Source organism: Nycticebus coucang, chromosome 8 (assembly GCF_027406575.1).
Source record: "Nycticebus coucang isolate mNycCou1 chromosome 8, mNycCou1.pri, whole genome shotgun sequence".
NCBI classification, from domain to species: Eukaryota; Metazoa; Chordata; class Mammalia; order Primates; family Lorisidae; genus Nycticebus; species Nycticebus coucang.
Genome location: NC_069787.1, coordinates 119,264,924 through 119,292,921, shown reverse-complemented (window position 1 = coordinate 119,292,921; position 27,998 = coordinate 119,264,924). Strand labels below are relative to the sequence as shown.

At 35.4% G+C, this 27,998-nt stretch overlaps 1 protein-coding gene across 25 annotated transcripts in view; it reads right to left on the bottom strand.

Annotated features, from left to right (window-relative positions):
- The window catches only part of MBNL1 (muscleblind like splicing regulator 1), a 204,524-nt gene that overhangs the window by 107,132 nt on the left and 69,394 nt on the right, over positions 1-27,998 (bottom strand). The window contains exon 1 of one of the 25 annotated variants that reach the window (XM_053600657.1): positions 3,868-3,987. The exons of 23 other annotated variants lie outside the window; for them this stretch is intronic. The gene's annotated coding sequence lies outside the window, so the exon portion shown is untranslated. Of the gene's footprint in view, positions 1-531; positions 1,053-3,867; positions 3,988-27,998 lie in introns of those variants that run through there. One more of the 25 variants, XM_053600658.1, reaches the window with a different exon arrangement.

Below are 27,998 nucleotides of genomic sequence, written 5' to 3'. Positions count from 1 at the left end.
CAGGATAAAATGTTTAAAAAATCTGTTCCATGCCAAGTTTGATATAAATGATACCAAATAGAAAGATGAATAATACACAAAATTCCTAAAAGAAGTATTTTTATTTATTTATTTATTTTATTTTTTTTTGTAGAGACAGAGTCTCACTGTACCGCCCTCGGTAGAGTGCCGTGGCGTCACACGGCTCACAGCAACCTCTAACTCTTGGGCTTACGCGATTCTCTTGCCTCAGCCTCCCAAGCAGCTGGGACTACAGGTGCCCGCCACAATGCCCAGCTATTTTTTTGTTGCAGTTTGGCTGGGGCTGGGTTTGAACCCGCCACCCTCGGCATATGGGGCCGGCGTCCTACTCACAAAGTAAAAGAAGTATTTTTAATAAGCAATTCCTTAACCTAAGACGCAGATTTTGGTTCTATCTTCAAACACAGAGTTCCCCCAGGACATTCTTTAACTGCTGATCTGCAGTAAATCTATAGCTATCAGATTTTTTTCAGCTTCTAGAACAGCTTCCTAGAGAAATCAGAATCTTACCTTCACATATCTTCTGGAGAGGTGTCTCGGTGCTCTGAAAGCTCCTGAGGTCTATGCCAAACAGCCATTCTCTTCCTCCCAGGGTCATGGGGGGAAAACCCCAACACCTGCTGCTACCACTGAGCGCCGCGGCCAGGAAAGTTCCAGGGTGTGACAGCAGGATCAGTAAGCCATAGCCAAAGCTTGGGAAGCTTTAACAACTGAAAGCAAGTGTAGAGGGCAACATGGTACCCAGCTCAATTGTAGCAGCAGAGGGAGGAATATTCCCCGCCCTCACAAGGATTTAGAGGCAGCCATCGCAGAACCCAGGTTTCTGTCAATGCACAGGCCGCGAAGCAAGGATGGCCACGCAGCGTACAACCCTGGGAGAAGGGGAACAACTAGCACAGAGCTCAGGTAGCGCTCGAAAAGAATCACCAAAACCCCCACCAGAACACAAGAAGCAATGGAGAGAAGCAAAAAAATACATGGAAATAGGCCATTCTAGCATCCCATATAAAGCCGAGAACACGGATGGGGGGTTATGGAGCTCTAGTTCTAGAAAGAAAAGTAAGGAACACACATTACAGCATGCCTGCTGCATTGGAGGCCAGAAGTCTAACAAGTGGCATACAGTTACTAAATCTCGTCATCATAACCTTTACAGTCAAAGAAATCTACAAACATAAATAATCACCAGTGCTGATTCACAAGGCTACAGAGACCAACAGGCAAAGTTATTAGGAAATAAAGGAGAAAGATGAAGAGAAGATTAAACTCAACTGATTTTTAAATGAGAAATAATTAAAACTGCTTCAGTAAGTACAACCCATTTATCTGTCATGATTAGACGATGGAGACGGAAGGAATTTGATGAGGTCAGAGGGGACTATGAAGAAAAAGAGGCAAGTGGGCAAAGAACACAGAGATGAGAAGAACCAAAGACGCAAGAAAGAAAAGGGGGACAGAAAAGAGGAGGAAGAGCGGAAAGTGTCACTAACTTAGTTCTGACGCTCTGTCTAAGACGCCCCTGATCTCTGCTTCAAAACGGTATACTTTCCATGGAGTATTAACACCTTGGTAGCCACTATCCACCGCTCTTCAGCTGCTCACAAGCCTCAGGAACTTATCTTGAGGAGCACACTCAGTGCCAAATATAAAACAGCTACAAGAGACAACCCCTAATACAAGTTTGCTTTGATGAACTGAATAAAACCAAGTCAGACACTCAGTGTAAACTCTGACAGGACTGTAATAATCCTTAATATGTACCAAATGCAAATGATCAGGATCATTTAGGAACTCTCACTTTTTCAATACCAGAAACAAATTCACCACTTGTTTTAGGACTAGTTGAAATGACACTCTACTGCCCAATTAGCAATTATGTGAGTGTAATTCTTGACTTCGGATATTGATTTATATTTTCTAAGGTAACCAAAATAATAATCATATTCCATTTTACCTGGTATCGAATAGCTTTCCTGTGTTAGGAAAAACACAGGACTCCCGCCCACCCATGTACAAATAGATATTGTTAATGACACACGTAATAAAAGCTGCTCTTGCTTAAGCAAAGCTCACTTACGTTTTTTTTTTTTCTCACTTATGTTTGATGAGTCCCTAAGGGTCACACATTGTTATGAAATGAATAAGCCCTCCTCTCCAACAGGTACTGCCTTAGGAACTAGCATTAAACTAGGGGGAATTGAGACTTTATAATATAGAAGAGGATGAGGAATCTGAATGTGTCTTTAAAAATACCTTTTCATGATATACTTTAGATGTTGGCTGGAACTAAAACTTAATTTTTTTTAAGTACAACCATGTCAGTGTGATGGAAACAGAAAGATGGAGTAATACCTGACGGCAAAAATCAAATGGAAGCTAGCCTTTTTTTAAGGTAATAATTTAATTTTAAATAAAAAAATCAATTGCAATTTATATTTCCATACCTATGTTCTCAATCATATTCATGAAAACCATTTTTAACAATTTTAGTAACAAAACTGAAACAAATTTTTAAAATGTAGAAAAGACAAGGAAGAAAATACATGTAGCCAATCTGAAATGGCAGAAATTCAATCATATGTGAAGCTTTTCAACATTCTTGAATAAAAATTGTATTGTCACCAACGTGTATTACGTAAGATCATACCATCTCAAGAAAGGTTTCCCAACCTTGCTTGTTGTTAAGGGAAAAATTTTTCACAAATGAGCTCACACTTGTATCCCTAGCACTTAAGTTTGCCTAGCAATATGGTAGGTAGATGCTCAATGAATATTAACTGGCTGATGGTACCGCATGGGAAATGGTATTCTTCCGAAGAGTGGGTGTGTGTGTGTGTGGGGGGGGGTGTGCACACACGTGTGCACATGAAGAGGGGGGATGTTGACAGGATTGTTGTTGTTAAAAGTTAAACAATCTCTTTAACTGTATGACTTCATTAGGCCACTGTAAATCCCAAACATAGTTATTCTATAACAACTATTAATCATAGAATAATTACTCAAAGAAAATTTGGTCTATACCTACATGGAAACCTTAAATTCCTATTTTTTTCCACTCTTTTATTGAAAGGTGCTGGTAAACTATTAATTAGCACATATTTGTGTTTGATATAAATCATAAAAGATATATGTACATATGTATACACATTTATAAAATAGTCCCAAGTATTCACTTTACCAATACAGTAACCTGTTCATGGGAACTATCCTGTATTGGCGTGCATATATATAATGCACATATATATATGTGTGTGTGATAAGTCACTGATATTTAGTTTTGTTACTGCTAATGTCATATATCTTACGTAACCAGTGACTAATACGCCTAATATTTTACTGATTAGCTTATACAACTGCTTTGCACTGAAAAGAACATTCCTGTCAAGAGTCATACATATAAAAGAAATCAAATTAAAATACATAACCTACCATGTGGAAAGGGGAACTTATTTAGAATTAAAAGGAGGAATAACTGCTATCCTATATCACAAAGTCATTTTTAAAAATCATTTTAGGTCAAGTAAGAAACGAGACTATAGATTAAATGGTGACTAAGAAATTACATGGAGAACTAGGATCCATCTACTGAAGTTTCTAACAAACGTCAGAGTTAGTAACTTCAAAGAATGAAGCTGTGAGTAAATGCAAACTTTATTTATGGAACATAAACAGGACGACAGATCCAGTGAGTCCTGTGATTACCATGAATCCTCTCTGAAATAAAGTGTCTGATGCACAGAATATCACGCGTCATTTCCCTACGGGTACCACCTCAGTCCTTGAAAGAGCAGGCTTACCCAAATTATATTTCAGTAAACTGGCTCCCCGTTTGCCTTATTCACTCACCAGTATTCCATTAGCCAACTCCAGGCTTTATCTTCAACTGATAAGATACGACTTCTTCTCGCCATGGTGCCATGAAAAGGATCCAGAGGTTCCCTTTAAACAACATTTCCCGAGTGACTGCTGCAGCACCAAGAGTAAAGGATATTCCAGGTCAGCCACTTCTCCTTCCCAGCAAAAATTAGCAGCAGCAGCAGCAGCGGAAGCTGGAGCAGACCGTTTAGACCCACCTCCTTGCAGGCTGCGAGCCAAAGCATTCTTGTTTACGCTACACCTACACAGAACTTGCCTGTGTGTCTGCACCTTTTTCCAGCGTCAAAACAGGTGTTTTCCTGTGAGCATACTGAAAATCTGCTCCCCAAACAAGGTGATGAATATGCTGTTACTATGCAGTGTTAAGTTTCTGATTCTACAGAAAAACATGCTCTGAAATGTTTATATAAGAAAGCTTTAATGAATCCTTTAAAATTTTTTCATTTATCTTCCACACTCCCAATAAGCAAGTGGAATGCCCTAAAATTTTCTGTTAATGAAAGAAAGGATGTTACTACACATTAAAAAAAAAAAATGCCACCATGTAATTTTGGTCATTTCTTTTCTAATATTCTGTCTGCTTCCCTGGCATCAAATCACTATCTGTTTTATTTGTTTGTTTGCAAATGCTAAAGTTTTCATCGTCTTTACAATACTTCAATCCGATGGGGAAATATCAGGTCTCATGATCGTTACAAGAAGAGCAATGACTTTTTTGCTTCCACATTTCATTTCCATTTTCACATTATTGATGTCCTTTTTCCCCAGCAATGTTCAACTGAACAAGTGGCTAGAATGTGGCTAGTGACGGAGTCAAGCAGGAACGAGAGCTAAAACTCTACAGATACAAAAAGTATCGACAGGGTTTTTTTAAATAGCTCAAAACAGGTAAAAAAAAAAAAAAAAACAAGTTATTACTTCCTAATCATTTCCTTGTTACAGAAGAATTGTCATCACCCACACAGTGTGTTTTCTGCACAATATAGAACAATCCTCATTAGCAAAATTGAAACCTCAAGTATACAAATTCTGAGAACAATGTTTCTCATGTGTGAGATCCTCCCACAGTTCACTTCGGCATCCAGGAATAAGATCAGTATCTAACACACTGTGTCTTCCTTCACTAAATGCCAGGCACTACCCTCAGTGCCTTACCTTTGTTGTCCCTTTAATCTTCACAACAACCCCAAAGATTACAAGTTAGCAATGCCCCATTTTGCAAATGAGGAAACTGAGGCTCAGTGAGGTTACACAACTTCTTCAAGGCTACCGTAGTGTGAACCCAGGCAATATAATTCCAGAGCTGGAGCTCTAAATGATTTCATTAAAACTGCAACTTTATTTTGGTTTTCATTTATTTGTATATCTCATGTTTGTCTTTAACAGGATATTAGAAAATGTTTAAACAAAGTTAACATTTAATAATAACTAATACGTAAAAATTATTGTATTCCCCTGAAATTCCACAGGTCCTTCAGATAGATGTGTTAACTTTAACTTAGTAAGATTTGCAACGAGCCAACAGATAGATATACCCTGTTCCCCTGAAAATAAGACATCCCCCAAAAATAAGACCTACTTACAGGAAAGATAAGACGTCCCCTGAAAATAAGACCGAGCGCGCCTTTGGGAGCACACCTTAAAATAAGACACTGTCTTATTTTCGGGGAAATAGGGTACTTCCATTTAATAGAGTATATTGGATTAATTGAGGCATACAGTGTTAAGTTGCTAAAGGTCATACAAATATAGGGTGTCCTAAAGTCACCATACACAGGGAAATGGAAAATTGTATTGACAAAGTAGTCATTACAAAATTTTACAAAGAGGTGGCAACACAATGAGAATACTTTGTAAATATTTCTGTGTTGTATAATTATAAATAGCAAAGGTAAAATCTCAATTCAGGGAATAAATTATAGTTTCATGCCCATCTCCTTCTGCCTTGTGAAAACTGAAGATGTCATAGAATTAAAGAAAGGGAATAAGAAATAACATGTCTGGCCAGAATCCTGGTAGTAGGAGGTTCTGACATGGTTGTCTCGTTTCAAAACCTTAGTAGGTCCACATGCTTAAAAGTATACACACACATTTCTCTTAGTGATATTTACTAGCTTAAGGAATTAACAAATGTTTATGTGCTTCTGAGATTTTAAAGTCAAGGACAAATTTGGTTTTCACTTTTTTTGGAGACAGAGTGTCAAGCTGTCGCCCTGGGTAGACAGCTATGGCCTCGTAGCTCACCGCAACCTCCAACTCGGGCTCAAGCAATCCTCTTACCTCAGATTTTCTATTTTTAGTAGAGACTGGGTCTCATGTTTGCCTAGGCTGGTCTTGAACTCAAGCAATCCACCTGCCTCCGCCTCCCACAGTGCTAGGATGACAGGCGTAAGCCACCGTGCCTGGCCAAATCATATCTTCAGAGGCATTAACAGGTAAGTAACGTTACTATTATCATAGCGTCTGTCATTCTATTTTTTGGGATTACCATTGCTCCCAATCATACTTATATTTCATCCCCATGTTTCAGAAATAAATCTAATTATGTGCAGGGCCCAGGGCAAGAATTTTGAGTTTAGAGATAGCTTCAGCGATCCAAAGATCATCTGTGAGATGTGGGCTGAAACCAACGTTGGAAGAAGGTACTTCTTTGAATACTTAGCAGCTAAAACAACCTTCCTTGATTTAGTCCTTGAGGACCCAAAGCCATCTGGGTAATTTCAGATGGCTTAAATTGTGCAGCTAAGGTATCAAATGTAAGACTGAAAAGGCAGTGAAGGATACTAAAACCAACTTATTTCTTTAATATGGCAGGCAGCAATCCTAAGTCTTTGGCTATCTTCAGCATTTTTTTTTTTAAAGTTCTAACCTAATATAAATTAGCACACACGCACACACCCCCCCCAAAAAATGAACACTTCAGAGAGAAAATAGTTATGGTGAAGGCATCTCCCCTCGGTCAGAATTTAGCCATAAGCTATAATAAATGCAGCCATTTGGTGGCATTTAGAAAGAAGAACTTATTTAGGTGCCCATGTGGCATAGCTTGAGGTGATGTGTTATTTAGAATCGTTTACTTTCAACTGCCATAGGAGGAAGATAACAATTCTGTACCCAATTTCTAGACAACTACTTTCTTTGCAGAACGCCTTAGATAGTAGTGTTATACATTGCATCTGCGTAAGTTTGATTTACTCCCTGCCTGAGAAAAGATTTAAATTTGTCTCAGCCTCAAATCTTAACACTGAATTTAAACAATAATTATTCAAAAATTCTAAAAAGCACACTTTGACATCTTTTGAGTGAGAAAAAACAAAGTAATCCCGAAAGCTTTTACATAAGATAGATCATAAGAAAGGATTTTTATGACCTTAGCGTTACTAAGTGATAGACTAGGAAGAATCCTGACTCACTGAGGAAGTCATCTACTAAATATATACTGATAAATACACGGATACACACAGATAGGTTCTGATAGCTCAACATAACCACTGCAATCAGTTATTTCTTGTTGATATCAAAGGCAAAGCAATCAAAATGAAAGTATAAATTTCTGATCCTTCTAACAGAATTTACAATGACATCAGGATTCGTAACGTTTGTACATGAATAAGGTGACATCATCTTATTTATTAGCTCTTACTGGGTCTATTCCCTTTTATTTAATTCCTCGAACATGGCTTTATCTGGAAATAAATAAATTAACAAACATAAACTTTAGGCCATGCTTTAGTCAGAATAGGTGAAGTTACAGTAAGCTTCCCAGCTTCTTCTAGAAATTAAACAACCCGCAATCCTTCACTAATATTAATCCGTCCAGATAAGAACTAGTGACCTAAAAGTGAAAAGCACGAATTGTTGTGCATTACAAATTTGTGAGTCATTTTATATTCACAACTTTATGCTTTAAATAAAACTGGCTGAAGAAAATCACTATGACTTAGTGTTTCCAAACCAGGAAAAGGAAGGACTTTCGGTGTTTGAGATAAGGTTTGTTTTTTGTAGTTTAGAAAATAAACATTTCCTATTCAATTATGCCCAGGGGCAGGGTGTGCGTGTGTGTGTGTGTGTGTGTGTGTAAGGGAAAGAGTGTCTGTGTTTGGTTAAGGAAAGAAATGAGAAGAAAGGAGGGAAGAGAAGGCAAAAGAGAAAAAGGGCAGAGAGAGAGAAAAAGACGTTATTTTTTCACAGTTTCACATTATCTGGTATTTATGTTAACTGGTTATTTTGTGCAGCAGCTAGAATTGACCTCAGGAAATTAGGTGCATATAAGCTATGAAAGCATTGCAATTAATCATAAAATCAACAAGAAAAGCTTTACTGACAGCATACAGTAGACACCCCCTTATTTGCAAGAGATATGTTCTAAAATCTCCAGTAGGGGCCTAAAACCACAGATAATATCAAAAAATATATACATACACGTGTATGTGTATTTATATATACACTGTTTTTTTGTATGCATACGTGTCTGTTATAAAGTTATTTATAAATTAGGCACAGTAAGACTCTAGTAACAATAACTAAAAAGATGGAACCATTATAATAATATACTGCCAAAGTTATGTGACTATAGCTGTCCCTCAAAATATCTTTTGTTTTTTATTATTTTTACAGGTTTTTTTTAAATTTATATGAGGGTACACAAGATCAAGTAACACTGTTTGCATTTGTAAGGTAAAGTCCGAGTTGTACTCGTGACCTTCACCTAGGAAGTATGCCACTTACCCGAACTATATAATGTACCATAGGTCACTGAAATTATAGGAAGTAAAGTGCAGGAAAGGGGAGGACTGCTGGTCAGTATGTGCATGAATACAGTGACACAGAATGATGTGTTCCCAAGAAAGCTTGGGTCTTTAAACTACATGAATTTGGTATCTTTATTTTAACATGCATGCCGTTTTTCTGCATCTAAGTGAAAATAACATATTTTTTTCTTGATATAAGAATAAGTAGAGGTGGCGCCTGTGGCTAAAGGGCTAGGGCGCTGGTCCCATATGCCAGAGGTGGTGGGTTCAAACCCAGCCCTGGCCACAAACCTCAAAAAAAAAAAAAAAAAAGAATAAGTAGATTTTTATCCTGGTACTATGCTAATAATAACCCTAAAGCTATCTACCTTATTTAAATATATCATGTAATTTTTTACTTACTGGAGTTACTAAGGGATAGCCAAGAGAAATATGGATACATATGTAATTCAATAAATGACATCTAGAATTGCTAAGGTGTCAATAACAGCTCCCCTGAAATTGCCACATCCCCATGTGTTATCTGGAAATGTATCATTCAAGCCTGTTTTCCATACTTGAGTGCAGGACTGTAAATTAAGAGGACAAAATACACGTCTGTAATGAGTGTATGTCTACTAGTTCAGTTACTCCCATTACATACCTTTGAGGCAGGTATGTTATTATTCCCATTTGACAGATAAGAATACTTAAAGTAATTGAAAATGTGACCAGGAAAATCTTTTCCTTGAGTTTCTCTAATTAGAAACCAGGAATTAATGATTCCACCAACCCACACACATGCGTGCACACACACAAACAATATTTACTTTCTTGTGCTGTTCATAGGCATTGTTAACTATTTTTTGCATGATCTATATAGTTATAATTTATAATTCTGAGAATTTACAAAAATAATTTATAGAGCATATCTGTAAATGGCAACTCCTTCAGTTGTCAGATAAATAAACGTGTATGTAAAACTAATGAACCAAATAGCGCACATGTCCCAAAACATCCAGAATGCTTTCATCTTATCCAATACTTGAAAATAAAGAATCTTGGCTTGTTTTGACAGAAATACGTTTTCTTTATTCTCCTCTGCTATTGCTGTCTGAGCTGAGCCAAGGCAGCTTCACTAAGGAGTAAACATCGTTCTTTTACTGTTACAGACTTCTCTCAATTCCTATCAGAAAATTTTCTCCATTTCTGTTTTTGTTTATCGTTAATACATACTTCAGATTTGGATATTAAATACTACTGGTATTATTCCTTTTTTAAAGCCAAGGTTAGCTCCGAAATGTGCTCATATCTGTTACTGCTGGTACGTCCAGTTCCACATTCCAGTTTAAAATACTTCTTCCCCCGCCCCCCACCTTTTTTTTCCTTCCAAAAGTGACTAATCTTCCTGTTATTCTACTCTGTCAGTTTTTCCCCTGGTATTCTTTTGTTGCATAACGTTTACTTTTCCCCAGCTCCTTTTATAATTTTACTACTGTCTCCTTGGTACTATCCTTCCGTTTTCAATGGATTAAAACAGTCAATATTTATGTATTAACAAACTTTTCTGTCGACTTCTGTGCTATTCAGATTATTTTCTCAACTCAAAAATGCAACTGTTCTTTCAACAGACATAAATAAATATCCATTTGTGGATCTTCAAAGTTAAGTTTGGTCTAATCCTTAGAATTACCAGATACCACGATTAAACAGCTTAGCTTTTTGTCTCCTTTCAAACTTCCTGAAAAGGTGCTCCAGCAAAGCAAACAGAATACCACTCCTTTTAAAGATCTCTTTCTTCCCAACACCTCTCTTTAACATCATAAAACATGCTAGAGTAGTCTTATAAACACAATAGAAAGTATTTCCATTTTCCTAATTTTCAATTGTAAAATATATTCTAATTATTTGCCAAGAATTTGCCTTCTATCCTAATCTCAAATAAATCATGAACAAAAGAACCAAGTTTCTTTTTTGGAAAAACATCTGAGAAGATTTTTTTAGAATTAAAATAATTAAATAATATATTCCAAATTTCATAGCACATTGTCACACGCCTAACAAAACAATAACATAAATCATAGCCCCAGGATTACACAGTGCATCTTTTGGTGAGTTAAGTATTATATCGTATGCATTATCTCATAATCACAGGAGCTCTTGGAGAAAGTGTATTAATAGTCCTAATTACACTTTTCATCTATACAAGATGTTCACAAACCTTTAGAAATTGTACATTTTCTAAAATTTAAAAACGCCTTTTAAAAAATATTGAAAAAACCATATATGATCAAGGTAATTCTAAAATATCACCCTCGGGCAGCGCCTGTGGCTCAGTGGGCAGGGCGCCAGCCCCATATACCCAGGGTGGTGGGTTCGAACCCAGCCCTGGCCAAACTGCAACAAAAAAAATAGCTGGGTGTTGTGGTGGGGGCCTGTAGTCCCAGCTATTCGGGAGGCTGAGGCAAGAAAATCGCCTAAGCCTAGGAGTTGGGAGGTTGCCGTGAGCTGTGTGACCTCACAGCACTCTACCGAGGGCAATAAAGTGAGACTGTCTCTACCAAAAAATAAAAAAATAAAAAAAATGAAATGTCACCCTCACCTCCCGAAAACAGAAAGTCAAATCAAGTCCAAATAGTCACTTATGTTAAAATAGCACAGGATAGAAAATAGCATTTGCCTTTGTCTCAGGGGAATTCCCATTATTCTCTCTTCTTCTTCTTCAAAAAATGCACCCATAAAAATGTCCTTGTTGGTCACATAGTGTGCCCTGAACAGATGTAGCTGATCTTTCTTCGGGTAAGCAGGTACAACTTAATTTCCAAATCTAAACACTAAGGCCGGAGAGTCTAAAGTCAGCTAAAATATTGTTAGACAAATGTACAGTATGGTACCACTACATATTAATAGTATTGTAAGCAAAACCAGATTTGTAAACAGAAGGTCCATTTAAAAAAAAAAAAAAAAAATCACATCATGAGTAGAAAACAAGCCTAAACGATATTCTATGAAAAAAAAGAGGGCTCCTATCTACGTCTTCTGCAACCAGACGAACGAATGTTTGCCAAAAAATACAGGTACTCAATAAATACCTTCTAAGTAAATGAAGTCACCATTTTGCAATCCCTAGGGGAAAAAAATCACAGAGCTATAAAACAATCAACAATGAGATAAAATTATTGGGCCCAAGTCCGCTGGAGAACTTTACAAGGCCTGACCTAGGCTGACGTGGTCTAATAAATTTCAGCATCATTAAAAGTGGGGATAAGTGAAATTGTGCCCTCTTGGTATGAGCTAACAAAAGGACACAAAATTTTCTAGGTAGTGTTCTCACCAAATGATAATAACTATAAAGTTTACCCCAACTTTAATTTCTAGTTTATAGAAAATAAGAGTGTTGAAAGAACAGGCTAAAGGATACCACAGGAAAGCCCATCAGCTAAATTCAGAATTTCAAACACTCTCCAGAACAATGATCTGAAATTTTTTAATAAATAGAGGCACTGGGGGAGGGAGAGGGAGATCAGGGATTGCTATACATTAAAAGAATCTTAAAACATACGTATCATCCAAATGTAAGGTATAAACTGTGTTTAATGCTTAGTAAGGGATCATTAGATATCTATCGCCTAAGTTCAGAGAAATAAGAAACAGCATTATGCAAGTACCAACCCATTATGCCAGTACATCAAGATAAGCCTGTATCTTAATTCAACCTCACATCAACCCCAAGCTAGGTACTACTATCCTTATCTTACAGACAAGAACACTGGAGCATGGAAGGATAGTTTGCTCTGTTACTCAGCTGGCAAGTGGTATAATGAGTAATGTGTTTCAAACAGTGTAGAATGAAAACATCTGGAAATACATTCTACATAGCTATTCCATATATAGAAATATTTAAGTGGAAAAAAAGAGGACAACATTGTAAACAGTCGGTGCTGCTAAGTGGCTGTCTGGGAGGGGAAAGGACCCTGGGTTGTAACATTTGCAATTTCCATAATATCAATACTCTCACCATAGCCATTTTTAACCTACCAATAAGATATCCCTGAAAATGGAAATAAAGTCTTATGTGAGCCAGTTCCAGCACACCACTGCCTGCAGCCTTCAACGAGCTCTATAGATAGTGACGTTAACAGGCTAATTCTATGGCCAGGAAGCTAACAAGTAAACTAAAGAAAATTGCAGTAACTACACATAATACCTGTTGTTCCCACAACTTTGTGTACAAGTAACAATCAATTTATATTTGAAGTTAACGAACTTCTAAGGAGTATAATGTAATGTGGGAAAGGCAATGAGGATGGGCCAGAAATTCATAGAGAATTCTCACAGTAACATACATTTTTGGTGAGTGATATTAAAAACTATTCTTTTATGTAATTAACAGACTGTGATTAGTTAGTGATATCCTACTAAACTATTTCTCCCTCAGGGAGCGCACATGAGGTTTATTTCTAACTAGAGAAGTTGAAAATGAAACAGAAGGAAACAATTTGATCTGGGTCAGCAAAAGACAGATACAGCAACCAAAGACAAGTGGATAATTTTTGCATACACAGTGTTTTCAAACCACATGTCATACGCAAGGTGTTGAATAACTATTGATCAGAAGGGAGGAGAGAGCAAAACCAATCCCACAACTAGAGTTTTTTACTGCATACATTCAACTGCTATATAACAATGTTTTGGTAAAGAATGGACTCTAATAAAGATGCTGGTCCCACAGGATTATAATGGAGTGGAAAAATTCCTATCACCTAATAACATAGTAGTGTCATAACATGTGTGGCACAATGCATTATTTTTTCCATGCTTGGATATATTTCAGTAGCTTACCACTGTGTTACAACTGCCTACAGGATTCAATAAAGCAATATGCCACCCAGGTTTATAGTCTAGGAGCAGTAAGCCACAGCATGCCAGCCAAGTGTGTCCTAAGCTGTATTATCTAGGCTTGTGTTTGTACTTTCTGCGACGTTCTCACGACAACAAAACCACCTAATGAACCATTTCTTAGAACTTATCCTTATCATTGAGGCATGACTGTATAAATTCTTTTTTACTTATTTCTATTTAATGAACATACGTACAGATATATGTATGGAAAAGGGAGTTAAATATTAATACTGGTGTATTTAAATTATTTCTTTTACAGCATTCCTTTAGCTTATTCAACAATACTGTGGAATTGATAAATATAAATAAATTTTACATTTGTATAAAGAGTTAGAATTATTACTATATTGATCCTATCACTTTACAAGGTTTCTTTATCATTTAAAAACTGGGTCTAATGAGGAAGTATATAGTAGAACCTTTGTATACTGACCACCAAGGGACTGTAACAAACTGGTCAACATACAGAGTGGACGCTATAGCACACAGAGGTGGTCAACAGAAGGAACTAGGCCCCCTGTACTGAAATGTATACGTGCGTGTCCAGTCTATGAAAATCAGGTCAACTTATGGAGTGGTCAATGTAAGGAGGTGTTCAACTCTGGAGGTTCTACCTTATTTAGATAAACTTTAAATTAAATATAAAATATATTTTTCATGTGGAATGCAAATATAATGGTAAAGGGAGGCAACTGGTGATTAGCAAAACAAAAAAGACAAATTCTACCAAATTTGCTAAGATGTTTAGCAAACTGTAACCAGTGTTTCCCCTTTTTGGCATACAGCAAGTCAACTGCTGACTTGTTAGCAAATTTGATTCTCAAGAACCCACAGTTTATTATTTAACAGTTTTTGGCTTAAAAGGACTCCAGAAAGCAAATGCAATTTATTAGCATTGTTTTATGTTTATTAAATTTATATGCAAAACAAATGCAAAAGGTGTTTTGAGCCTTGTTAGAGTCTATCTACACTGTTGCTTTCTCTTGATGTTTTGTCTCAATAGTAGGATGCAGAAATCTTTTACTGGGTCGATTTAACTATTGATTTCTAATCTTAATGTTTACAAATGGCAGAAAAATGTAACTTTTCAATCCACTGCCATAGGGGAGAAAACCGCACAGAATTAGTGATTAAAAATGAAAAAGAAAAATCGATCAGATTTTATGCCAGTACATCAAGATACTAGATAGTAGAATTTCTAGTAACACTGTTATCTAGCACATAAAATCACCCATTTTGTTACTAAACTGACTTTTTTTCAGCCCAAATTATTAGATTGAGATGAGAGATAAGAACACAGATGCTTTTTTTTTTTGAGGTTGAATCTCACTCTGTCGCCCGGGGTAGAGGGCAGTAGCATCTTCATAGCTCATAGCAACTTCAAACTCCTGCGTTCAAGTGATCCTTTTGCCTCAGCCTCCTGAGTAGCTGGGAAATATTGGCACACACCACCATGTCCATCTAGTTTTTCTATTTTTAGTAGACACGGAGTCTCACTCTTGGTCAGGCTGATCTCTAACTCCTGAACTCAAACATCTACCCACTTGAGCCTCCCAGAGAGCTAGGATTATAGGCGTGGGCTACCACATCCAGCTTCAGAAGCATTTTTTTAAATCTTTGTGGTATCACAATTAGAAACAAAAACTTTAGTGTTCTATATTCAAGGCTAGTTTGCATTTCCTTGATAAAACGTTTCAAAAAAGGTGATTGTGTCAATTTGTAATGAAATGCATGGCCTAATTTACAACTGTAGTGACTATAATTAGCTTAAAAAATTTTTTCAAATCATGGGGATACAGCAAGAAAAGTTATGGCATAGGTCAATAGCTACTATTTGGGGTGATATTTCATATTCTGTCCCATTTAAACTTTACAAGAAATATTTACTAGAAGCCTACCATGTGTTAGGCCTATCATGACCTAAGGTACAGCCTTGCTGTGGACGTGGAGTCAAAAACTCAAGGACAATGGCCTGCGGCATGAGAATGACCAAGTTCTAACACGTCTCTCCTATCATTACATTGTTATGCAGTACAATAATGTAGTAAATAATGTATATGCTTTCCTTATTTATAAGAATTTCTATACTATAGTGATATTGGTTAGCTTTTAGAACGGTATCTGAAACAAGGATAAATACGTTCTGGGTTAGTGGTTCAGAGGTCCTCAAGAGATAACTAATAAACCCAGATTTAAAAACAAAGAACCACCACCACAATAACAAAAGCCCTCAGGGTGAAACGCATACCACTATCTCAGTTACTCTGAAAGTAGACTTTAAAATTGATACGCCACTGTGTGCACTACAAATACACAGCAAGATTTAAAATACACTAAAGCAGACACAAAACCCCTGAAAATCTGATGAAGGATGCTACACTGGGCTGTATCTTGAGCATTATAATTATTTCCTAATTTACAAGATTAGAAAATTAGGCTAGCCTCCTAATTACCAACAAACAAAACGAATGTACTCTGAAGGCCTCTACACTCATCTTTTTTTGTGTGCTGTATGAACAAAAGACTTACTGTTTAAGACATTGAAAAATGACTCCATGCCAAGGGGTATCATTCTATAAATCCTCATCTTTTAAAGATTATCAAGGCCTTATCTTCTCTGAGAACTCACTCTCTTTGCAGAAAAATATTACAAATCTAAAATAATGGATCAACACAACTTATTCTCCAAGTAGATGACTTTTGCAGAATGTGAAGCTCCTTGAAGAGGGCCAGTAAGTCTCAGTGAGTAACATATCTTAATGCTTAAGTGGTGATTACAGCATTTGTTACCAGCTACGTAATTGCTCTATTCTAACTCTTAATGAGCTTGAAGCACTAAATTTTTAATCCCTCCTGATGATCCTCTTCAAAGTGGATAAATATAGGTTCCTCTTCAATCAAATACAGTACTTAATTGCTAGTTCTGCTGGCACCAACACATAATCTGGAACGTACTTTATTCTCTGGAATTTTTCAGTTGTTTTAAAAATAGCTACTACCACACAGTATTTAAAATAATTAAGAAAGGGACAAAATACCGAGCAAGTTAACAAGTAGCAGGACCTGGGGAAACTTGAATTCTTTCTACTTCAGGTTGAAGAGTTGCAACACTATAAAGTATTCATACTTGAAGACAAAACTTAAATTTGTTTCTAAAATCAGCATATGGAGAAATTTAAATGGCAGGAATCTCTGTACAGATACGTGTCTTTGTACTGTTATTAGTTCTCTAATAAAAACAGGAATGATTATAGTAGTAGTCTGGTTCACAGAATGTTCCTCTCATAATAAATACCAATCCTAATCAAAGCCTTTCTCAATATTACACTTTACCTGTTCTCAGTAAAGTCAAGAAAGGAAAAAAACCCAACACCGATGATGTTACTATCCTGGTGGTATCAGTTCTCCCCCTGCAAACTTTGAAGGATAAATACTATTCTGTGTGGAAGCCAAATCCCTTTCCAACAAAGCACTCTTACAAACAGGGAGTTAATACTGTTATTGAAATAACGGTGTATCATGCCACTGCACGGACCACCTTATCACTCCCCTGTGAGACACGGCCTGAATACACAGCCAACGTAGCAGGAAGCATGACTTGGTCCTCGTGTGCTGGCTATACAAGATAACACACAAAACATGCCCTGAGTCAAAATAAAGGCCTGTTCCAAACATCTCGATCAACAGAACACAAATAGTCCATCACAGTGCCAGAGCAATGGAATTGGATGAGTCTTAACCTAAATGAAGGTCTTCAATTCCTTAGAGAAAAAATTTACGAATAGTTTCATGTGGCTGTCCGACAAATGTCCCATTACATAAAAAAGACATTCTCTAAAGTTGAATTTAAAAGCACATAAAATCTGCTCATAATTATTGGTCATGGTCAGGAAGGAACAGTGCTTTCAATTCACTAAACACTTAATGACTGCCAAGGATATCAAAACACTGTACATGCAGAGGTGATTAATGCAAGCTGCCCGTTTTAAGCTTCAAGAGCTTAAAAACTAGTGGGGAAAAGAAACGAATTACAAATTAACTGTAAAATCAAGTATGATGTGATTTATTCTATGAGACATGGAAAGAAAGGAAAGGTAGAGAAGAAAAGCTATTCGTTTCACAAAGGATGTTTCATTCCATAACCATTGTGCCAGGGGTTCTCAGGAGCAAGCGCACAAAGACAGAACTGAACCCTTCCATCAGCTGTAACCACAGGCTGGCTACAGATGCAAGAGTTGGGCAAAAATAAAAAGGTATTAAGAATCAATTGGCTGTACAGAATTTTAAATGTTGGGCATTGTATATTTCATCACAATTTTAAATTGTGTCCTACGCATCCTTTACGTGAGTAGATTTTATAACAAACTTACCACGCATATATACATGCATACTTGTTTTGGAGGGTCTGTAAAGAGCAAAATGTGACGTAAACCTTTAATGTCACCAGCAATCGTGGCATCAGGAAAGGCTGTTACTTGGACTGGACCTTAAGATAAGTTAGTATCTGTCAGGTGTATCAGCAATGCCATTTTCATGAAATAGACACAGCATATTCCTAGTTTTGCTATGAATTTATCACTAGTCCTAGTGAGCTCTAGATCTCTATAATTTGACTAAACCCCAACCTCACTGATCCTTGGTTACCTAATCTGCAGATGGACTGCCTAATATCATTAATAAAGACTCTTCTAACTGCAATTTCAACACTCTATAGATCACTAGAGTTCAATGTAGAAAATGATAAAAAAATTTATCTAAATACTAAACAAAATCCTTGACACTGCATGAATAATCTTTTAACATGTAAAGAACAAGCAACTCTTAAACTGAGGCAAAAAAAAAAAAAAAAATCAGTTTTTTCATGAAACTAAATCTAGCGCCTGAAGTTTTCATTCTTAATACTTTTTAAAAGCTTTAATTGTATGAGGAGTTAACTAATCAGTAACTTGCCTCTGTAACAGTTGGTACTTTAGTAAAAGCTTAACCCAAATAGAACCACGCTGAATTTTGATTTTCTTTCTGGATTCTTCAAAAATGTTACAGGTAGTTTTAGTAGTGCAAATAAGAATAAGGTTAGACTCTAGTTCAAGTTTTATATATTAACCTGATACTGAAAAATCATAAAAATCAGGATAAAATTAAGTAGCCAGGATATTATCATTTGAAAGCTGGTATCCATCTGTGAATGACTATAGAGTTTTGTTTTAATCTGGATTGATTTTATTTCTATTCTTCAAATTGACATAATAATAGGTGGTTATGGCTTAGAAATGAGATTTGCCGCCTGTCCTTTCAAAGATCTATGCAGTAAGGATAAACCCAGTGGTTTGAATTCATCAAACTCACACTAAGCACTATGTCTCTGGGTGAACAGTTGCTGCTGGACAATGAATCTTTTCAAACTACCTAGAATAGAATCTGTAAACCCACAAACAAATGATTTTCCATCGATCAAGTCCTATTTTAATTCAAATGCAGTTTAGAACCACACAATGGAATAAATTTGCAGTAACTTTATACGCCCAAAACAATTCATCTTTATGTTTATGATAATACAGTTTTATTTGTGCTGTGGAAAAAAAAAAAAAAAACATAGTTCAGAAAATATAATCTCCAAAACTCTACCACAATGGTCAAATTAAAACTTGTAATGGTGCTACATGATTACTTCTTGCATCTTTTTAAAAAGCTTTTGTTTTTTTCATAAGACAAACATACTTTAATGACCAAAACGCTTTCAGAATGCTTGTAACTTGAGATTTCTTTTTTCTTCCAACAGTGACCTGTTTTTCTCCAGAATAGTTACAAAGAAAAATATTTTTCAGCTAGTCATAAGAATGACTTCCTTAGCAGCCCCTTCCTTTGTACCATTAAACAGTCTGGAAAACTGCTTGTTTGACTCATTCATGCTGTCCAAATATACTACAAGCTAAGGCTGACCATTAATTTTCTCTTTCTTAAAACAACGCACCCAATTTATGCATGAAGTTCTAAAGTAATAGCACATGGAGTTTTAGGGCCACTTCTGCAAGCTGGTATTTTATAAAGCTGTATCTGCACAGCCTAGTCTATTCATTTGCCATATCTGAGGAGTACTGCTTGTAATGCAAGAAAAGTTGTATGCACTTAAATCCAATGTAATTCAAAAGCAAAAAATAAAATGAACTAATATCCTTAAGTTAAACAGACCCTTTAACATCTTTTTGAACTTTAGCACTACAAATAAAGATCAATTAGAAATTCAAAGAAAAGATATCAGAATTATGTAGAGGTAACTCTATATAATAGAGATGGTAATACTAAATAAAATATACAAAAAATACGAAATTATTTATAAAAATAAAGTAATTATGGAGTCATACCAGTTACTGCTGGAACTCCACATTTGTTGGTGTTTCAAGAATCTGTTAAAAGTAGCACATTATTTTACCAACTGGCCAGGAAATACAGCAAAACAGAAGATTTGTAGTAAATGAAGATCAGCTAATTACAATCAATGCACATTAAATAGCATTTTTTTTTTTTTTTTTTAGGAATCAAGAATCATACAAAATGGTTTGGAAAGAAAAAAATTTTTGAATCAAAACTTAATGAGGAAATTACTAAAACAGTCATTCTACTTTCTTACTATGAATAAGCAATTACTAAGTAGGGGAAAGTTTATTTCATTTTTAAAATCAGCCTTTTAAAATTCATCAACAGTGGTGATAAAACCTAATACCAGTGAGATTAGCCCACACCACAAAGTCCCAAATCTACAGGTGCTGATGTGGATGTGGAGAGAAGGGAACACTTCACTGCTGGCGCGACTGCTAATTAATACAGCCTCTATGGAAAGAAGTATGGAGAATTCTTAAAGAACTAAAAGTGGACCTTCCATTGGATCCCACAATTGAATTACTAGGTATCTACCCAGAAGAATAAAAATCATTCTACCACAAAGAAACATCTGCACCAGAATGTTTACTGCAGCTCAATTCATAATTGCCAAATTGTGGAAACAAACCCAAGTGCCCATCAACCCATGAATGGATTAACAAACTGTGGCATATGTACACCATGGAATATTAGTCAGCCATCAGAAAAGATGGAGACTTTGATGTTTACCTAGATGGAGCTGAAAATACATTCTTCTTAGTAAATTATCTCAAAAATGGAAAAAAAAATCCAATGGATTCAATGCGAATATGAAACTAATATACTATGTACAGAGAGTACGTGCCCAAAGGGAAGATGAAACACAAATGTAGCCTAGCAAGGGGGCAGAGGAAGGAGGGAGAGGGGAGGAGGGAGAGCAACGGGCAGGACCTGACTTCATGAGCACAAGGTGAGGGTTCACCACGCCTCCTGGATGCAGGGCTCAAGAACAACTTGAACCTTATCTTATAATTGAAAACAATGTAACCTAAAAATTGTAGCCTCATATTAATTTGAAATTAAATACATATATATATGAGACTGTTAAAAAAAAAAGGGGGGGGAAGGACCTATCTTGATCTCTTTAATTTGACTATATTCTACCTATCAAAATATTTATATTAATCTTATTAAAATGTGAATAAATGTAAAATAAGAAAAGAAAAAGAAGTAAAGTAAAAAGAAGAAAAAAGGGGGGGGGGGGAGAAAAAAAGCAAGCAAAGCCAGCTCTATGTGACAGTCTGGAGAAAGTAAAGGCTTCCAGATGGTTCTATCCTTAGGAGTTAACATTATCTTCTCTATAGATTGAGACGCTGTGGAAAAAATATTAGGTTCCCTGAACCTCTGGGCAGTTATTAAAGGAATGGTCGTTAATCAGAAGCACACAGCTTTTAAAAAATGTATCTGGCCATTTCTATTGGATTAGAGATTCCAACTAAGTCAGTCTAGGTGGTAGGGCAAGCCGTGGGTAGGGGAATAAATATATTTTTCCAAGTCTCTTTTTCTTTGTGCAGGCAGGAAGCCTGGAAAAGTACCTGAGAAGCTATTTGCACGCAGTGGAAATGCCATGTAAGCTGCTGACTCACAAGGAATTAAGTGGATCCTGCTATTAGGATAGCTGATCACTAGGGAAGGGAAAGGTTTGGGTCTAGCAGGTATCTGCAGCAAAGTGGTCCAACTAGCCACCTCTTACACACTTTCATTGCTGAGCTTTTGTATTTCTACTGTTGAAGTTCAGAACTGACAGTTTTTTTTGAAGTTTTAAATGCTATTTTTAAAAGTCAGTCAAAATTTTTTATGCTTCCTAATTCTTCGAGATTCATAAGATAGCCAAATAAACCCAGGTGGCAAAAGGTTACAGATCAAAAAGCCCTGAGGTGCTATTGTAGAACAGAGAGTGAGCAGTCGTCCTTCAATTCACCCCCAAGCAAATATTAACACATTGTGAAAAATCAAGCAAAACTTGGGACCAAAATGCAACCAGAGAAAAATGTTAAGGAATGCTTTATTAGTTATTTTTATTATCAATATTTCCATATATTTTCCTGATCTAATACATACTTACATAAGACGTGCGTGCAAAAGAACAAGACAGAGCAAGTGTAAGTGTGTGCTCTGACTGTTGATATTATCTGTAGAAACTTGTCTGCTGGAAAATGTTTCTTTAACTTTGGTTTGGCTCCTACCTTGGAGCTGATGGGAAATAAAAAGTTTTCCATGGATGAGAGCCAACTGAGCTGCTAAAACAAAAGGTAATATTCATTAGATGAATGGCCCCATGATCTCATTCTGCAGCTTAATTTTGTATTATTAAGTATGAATTGTCTAAAATTTGGAAAATTCAAATGACATACTACCCTAAATGTTATTATTTACTTTAAATTTTTTTAACTATGAAACACAAAACCGTAGTAAAAAGAATTGATCTCTTTTTTACTTCAAATCATTTAGTTAATTTTCTATCTGTGCAGTCCCCCGAATGGGAGAGCAGTGACATTCATATATAAACCTTGCTTGTTATTTCTACTTATATTCAATAATAGCTAGCTTCAATAGGAAACCATTCTTAAAGAGAAGTTGATTTTTTTCAACAAAACATGAACATCTAAAGATGCTCCCTCCCTTGATTTTTGTAAGAAATACAGGCGGGAAATCCTAGGTATTACCAAGCATCTGCTAACTAAATACTTAATTCCAGGAAGGCCTTACTGCAACATCTTTGGCAACTGCCAAAAAGCTGAAAACAAATTTTATGTTCCCTGCCCTCAGAGCTCCTCCTGTACCTTTGCCTAATTCTTTCCACAACATGCTAAAAGCCTAAAATAGCCAACTCAATTAAGCAGGCTACAAGCATTCCAGCCTCTAAACACATATTTGATCCTTCTTCAACATCAAGTAATACAATTAACTCACTGTCACACACTAAATCAATACAAAGCAGAACTGAATGGGCAATAATCAATAGCCTTAACAAGAAGGCAGTGGCCTGGCTCAGTAAATCAAACAGTAAATGCACAATTCATATTCAGAACTAAGGTATAACAACATTTACACAAGCTGTAAAGAAAAACCCAGAACGGGCTATAGTAAACAACTAGGCTATATTATTCTGAAGAATCAATAAATCAGGGATCTGATTTATTGTCGTCCCACTTGCTGGAAAAAAATTATTTGCTCTCTTATTTCTTACCAAATCAATAGTTTCAAACTGGTAAACTGGGCAAACGTTTTAAATATTCTGGAACAAAAGGGACCATTTCAACAACCTAGAACTGGATCTCTATTGACAGTGAAAGGTTAGAAACAAGAAAGAAAGAAAGAAGCTGTACTAAATTTGGATGCCTACTTACACTTTAGAGAAAGTGAATGGTAGTTATTTCACCAAGGTTATATAGGTATAAAAGAACAAAAGTCAAATCATGAAAAAAATAAACATTTAACATTTCACCTGTGCAGGTGCTTCACTGAATAAATAATATTATTATTTTTTAAAATATTAGATGAGGTTTTTAGGAGGAGACTTACGTAAGTAATGTAGAATTTAAAAAATACTAAATATTAATTTAAATGTGAATTATTTGTTGTAGAACAGCATAAGGCTAAAGAGACATTAGTTTCAAGTGAAATTAAATTTTGGACCAGGTTTTATAACCACTTTCCCCCTCAGAAAACTCCATTTATGAAATGGGTTTTCAGGCATAGACAATAATATAAACACTGAATTACTGTATTAATACTATCCCAATTAGCTCGAGGCCTAGTGTTACACACGTAAGGGGTTAAGGAATGTTCTGTTGGTAACAGACAAGTAAATAAGCTACGTAAGATAGTGCACATTTGTACACATGCCAGATAAGTCATTTTAATTTTTTCAATTAAATAACACATAGACCCCTGCAGTGCAATATGCAGAATCACAAGTGGCATTTATTATGTCCTAAGACAAAGGTCCTCTCCTAAGTAGAAAAGTAACTTAGACTGAATTCCAGCACTCAGATAAGAACATCAGTAATGACTTCCATTTATGAAGTCAAGACACTGCATTAAGTGATTTATGTAACTGGTCTCACTGACTGACAAACCTCGAAAGCAGGTATTATTAAACTCTCTTTGTAGATGAGGAAACCAACTTGGGGACGTAAAGTGACTGGAACAAAGTCACTAGGAAGTCAAGTACAGAATCAAACCCAGATGCTGTCAATTCCGTGGTTGAGGGCTCTTGACTCATTGCCAAAAAAATTATTTTTAGTCATGCATCTTCTATGGCTTTTTGCAATAATTCTGAAGATCCTTAAAATTCTAGCCAATCTAGACACTCAGAAAACGTCAACAATACAATGAAAAGTGAAACTAAAGCAAAAGCAAACTAAGGAAGAAAACTCAGAGAAATAAAATCAAAGGACAAGGAAAACCACTCACTTTTCCAGTGATTGATCTGGTCTGGGACACAGAATGAATTTAACTTATCAAGTTTGCATCTACGTAACAATCAATTTTGTAAAGAATATTTTTGACTGGCTGATTAAACAAATTGATACGTTCAAGAAAATGCCAAAAGCCAGTGAGTTGCTAATCGTTTCAGGGAAGGATCCTTGTAACACCAGCTATTGGTGTTAAAAGTTTTTCAGTTCTTTGTTGTTCGAGCTAAACCATCTGTGAGAATAGTTATGTATTTCTCATACAGGGTTTTAGATAAAGTAACAAACAATAATATTTAAGACATATCTCTGAAGAGTCCGGGAGTACAATATTTACTAAATACCCAGTAAGCCCAAGAATTTCATCATATGAAACTCATGTTTTCATGAGTAAACCTGCTCTTTATGCCACATCAAGAACAAAATACAATCACTGATTCTTATATTTACATAGTCAATTTTATTCCAATTACATATAACACAAAAGTCTTCAAAATGATGTCAGCCATTTTTAAGTACATCATTAAAATTAATGTATTCATGTGAAATTTTTTCTACTTAGTAAATGTAAATATTTCAGCATTATAGATATAGTAAGTAAATATTACAGATACACAAAGAATTAAAAACTACTAAAATTTTATTCCCAGTTAATTTTTGAAATATAATATTAAAAAAGCATAAATACATAGCGTAATATACAATAGGAAGAGAACATGAATCATTGATCACTGTCACACAGGTATGTGAATCATCTCATCTAGATTTTAATTTCATAAAGTACAATCTACAAAGACTTATAAAGGTTTTTAAGCACATTTTGTTTCAAATATTGTTGTAAATGCTGGATAAAACACATATAATAAGAATGAAATCTCAACTTCTTGGAAAATAGTCTCGTGGTTCTATGCTTTAGAAAACTACTTCCTTCAATAAAAAAGTTCTATTTTAAGCAAAAAAAAAAAAAAAGTAAGAATAATTATGAAGTAGAAAACAACCTCCTTATCTGGTGTCCTTTACTTCACTTCTAAACCTTGTCTTAGAATCCTGAAACTCTCATAGTATATTTCCCCAGCACAGCCTATTATTCTGACTTTCTACAATGTTCATTCTGTCTGTGGCACGATGTAAAATTCTTCTTAACCTAAGGTATAGATTCTACATAGTCAGACTACTACTTAAAACTTTAATATAAATTTAACCAGAAGCAATTATTCAAGGATGGTTTTCTAAACTAAGAAAATGTGAATGAATACTTTTTTAAAAAAATTTTTTTACAGTTCAATAATTTTTTCTTTTGAAGTAAACTTTGCAATGAAATGTACAAATCTTAATTTTTTCTTTTGAAGTAAACTTTGCAATGAAATGTACAAATCTTCGGGTGCATTTACTGAGTTTTGACAAATTCATGTGCGTTTGTATGCAACCCAAATCCCTACCAAGACAAAGAATACTGCCAAGAGTCAGATCATTCCTGCATGACCCCTCCTGGTCACTCTCTTCTCTCACAAAGTGCATGTTTTTAAAAGCACAATTGTCTTAAATTCAAGCAATTGCCAAGACTCAACAAATACTTGCCCATGTATCTAGTAAGTAGATTCACTAATAATTAATACACTATAATTTTATATGCACAAGATCACTGCATAGAGCTTTGTAACCTCACTTAGTTTAACTTAGCCACAAGGCTGAAAGCTTAGTCTCCAAAGATAGACTGCAGAGGTTGAATCCCACTCAGCTACTTCTTCACTGTGTAACCATTCTGAGCTTCATCATTTTATATAATTAATTAATTGAGATCAAATCAAGGGAATAAAATTAACCTTTTCTATAGTGTTACCTAAAAAAACTACAGTGTTACCTAAAAAAAAAAAAAAAAAAAGAGAGAGAGAGAGAAAATAAATCTGTCTCAGTTTTATCTCACTAAATTATGGAATATGATGATGGTCCCACTATAAATCTCTTGCCATATAAAAATCAGTGGTACATTCATTTTGGCCAACAGAAGCACAGCAGTTTTGGGGGGGTTTTTTAGCAGTACACATAACCATAGCTGAAATTCACTTATTTTTCCTACACTTATATATATGGAATAGTTTTAAATCTATTTCATAACAACTCTCTCAGACACATAAGAGAATATTTAATGTATACTTGTGTTCTGTGTGGGGAAAATTGTGTTCTACTGGGACATTTTAAAATTAAAGACTAGAAGAGTTAAAAACTACGTTGTATTATTTTGTGATCATATTAATCTCCACTGAACATCTGAGAGGCTTGAGAACTTATAATAAGCCCCAGTCTATCAACACCCCAAAAGTCAGGGACTCTGTGTGCTATTCATCCTCATGTCAAGATTGCCTATTAAAATATCCAGAACACAGCAGGTAACAAATGATGAAAAGAGGAGGAAAAATGGATAATTTTCCTTTAATTAAGATGCAGAGGTGGCACATAATTGGTCTATAATTTATTTAAATTTTTAATTGAACCTATGGTAGAAAGTGTATGCTTCTGCTGAAAATCTTTCTTCTTCTAACACTATTCATCCTTCTGGGAAATACAGAAACCAAGAGTAGCTAATAAATAGTCTTAAAAGAAAAAAAAAGTCTTAATAGAAAATAATCTTAAAAGAAAGAAAAAAAGAAACGCTCACTTTGCACACTCAACCGCCATCCTTTATGTTACATATTAAGCTACTACACATTACTTATACCTTTTAGGCTTTGCAGAAGCTATTTAAACAGATCCCCCCACAAAACACCTGCTACATAGATGACTCCTCTTTAATGTGGATAAGAACCCCAGTTCATCAGCGTTTGGGGTTTGTTTATTTAATACCTTGGGTTTTCCTATGCAGACATTTGTTTTCAATTCATACTCTGCTATGATTCATGGAAGACAATGTGCATCATAAAAGTTCATAATAAAAAAAGTTCCATAAATAAAATCATGATGATAATCTTTTCCTAATAAAAGATTACAATTTCATTTGTCACAACTTAGCCATGAAGAGAAATGATGTGAAGTTCATTTAGAACACAGATCTTTCTTAACAGGATTCTTTACATGAAAAATGAATTCTTTGGTTATTTCTTTCTTCATGGTTCATTTCTCAGTAGCCTCCCTTTAAGGAGAATCATTTTATAAACAGCAATCTACCAAAGAGGAATCTTATTTCAGACATGATAAATTTGGCTCTGTTTTTCTTTTCTTTTTATTTTTAATTTGGCCCATTTGGTGAGCCAACACTATTTAGTTATAAAAGCTTCCAGAGATTGGGAGATGTTACTAGATTTATTTTCAGTCTATGAACATTTTTAGAATATTAGATGAGCAACGATATCTGGAAGCAAATCATCGTCTGAACGCAGTAACATGGAGAAGAATGAATTACAGATGTAATTTATCCATCGTAAGCAGATTCAAAACACTAAGTTTGTATTTTCGCAGAAAATTGAAAATGGTAGAAAAGCTTTTCAGCTCTTCTAACTTTAATTTTCCATGTTTTACTTTGTGTAATTTACTGTCAACTATTAACAGTGGATTCTTCTTGCCTTAGTTGAGAACAGGCTGGACTTGAGAGTAAATGATTCTGAGATCTGGAAATGTGCACACTCACTCTAAATGTAAT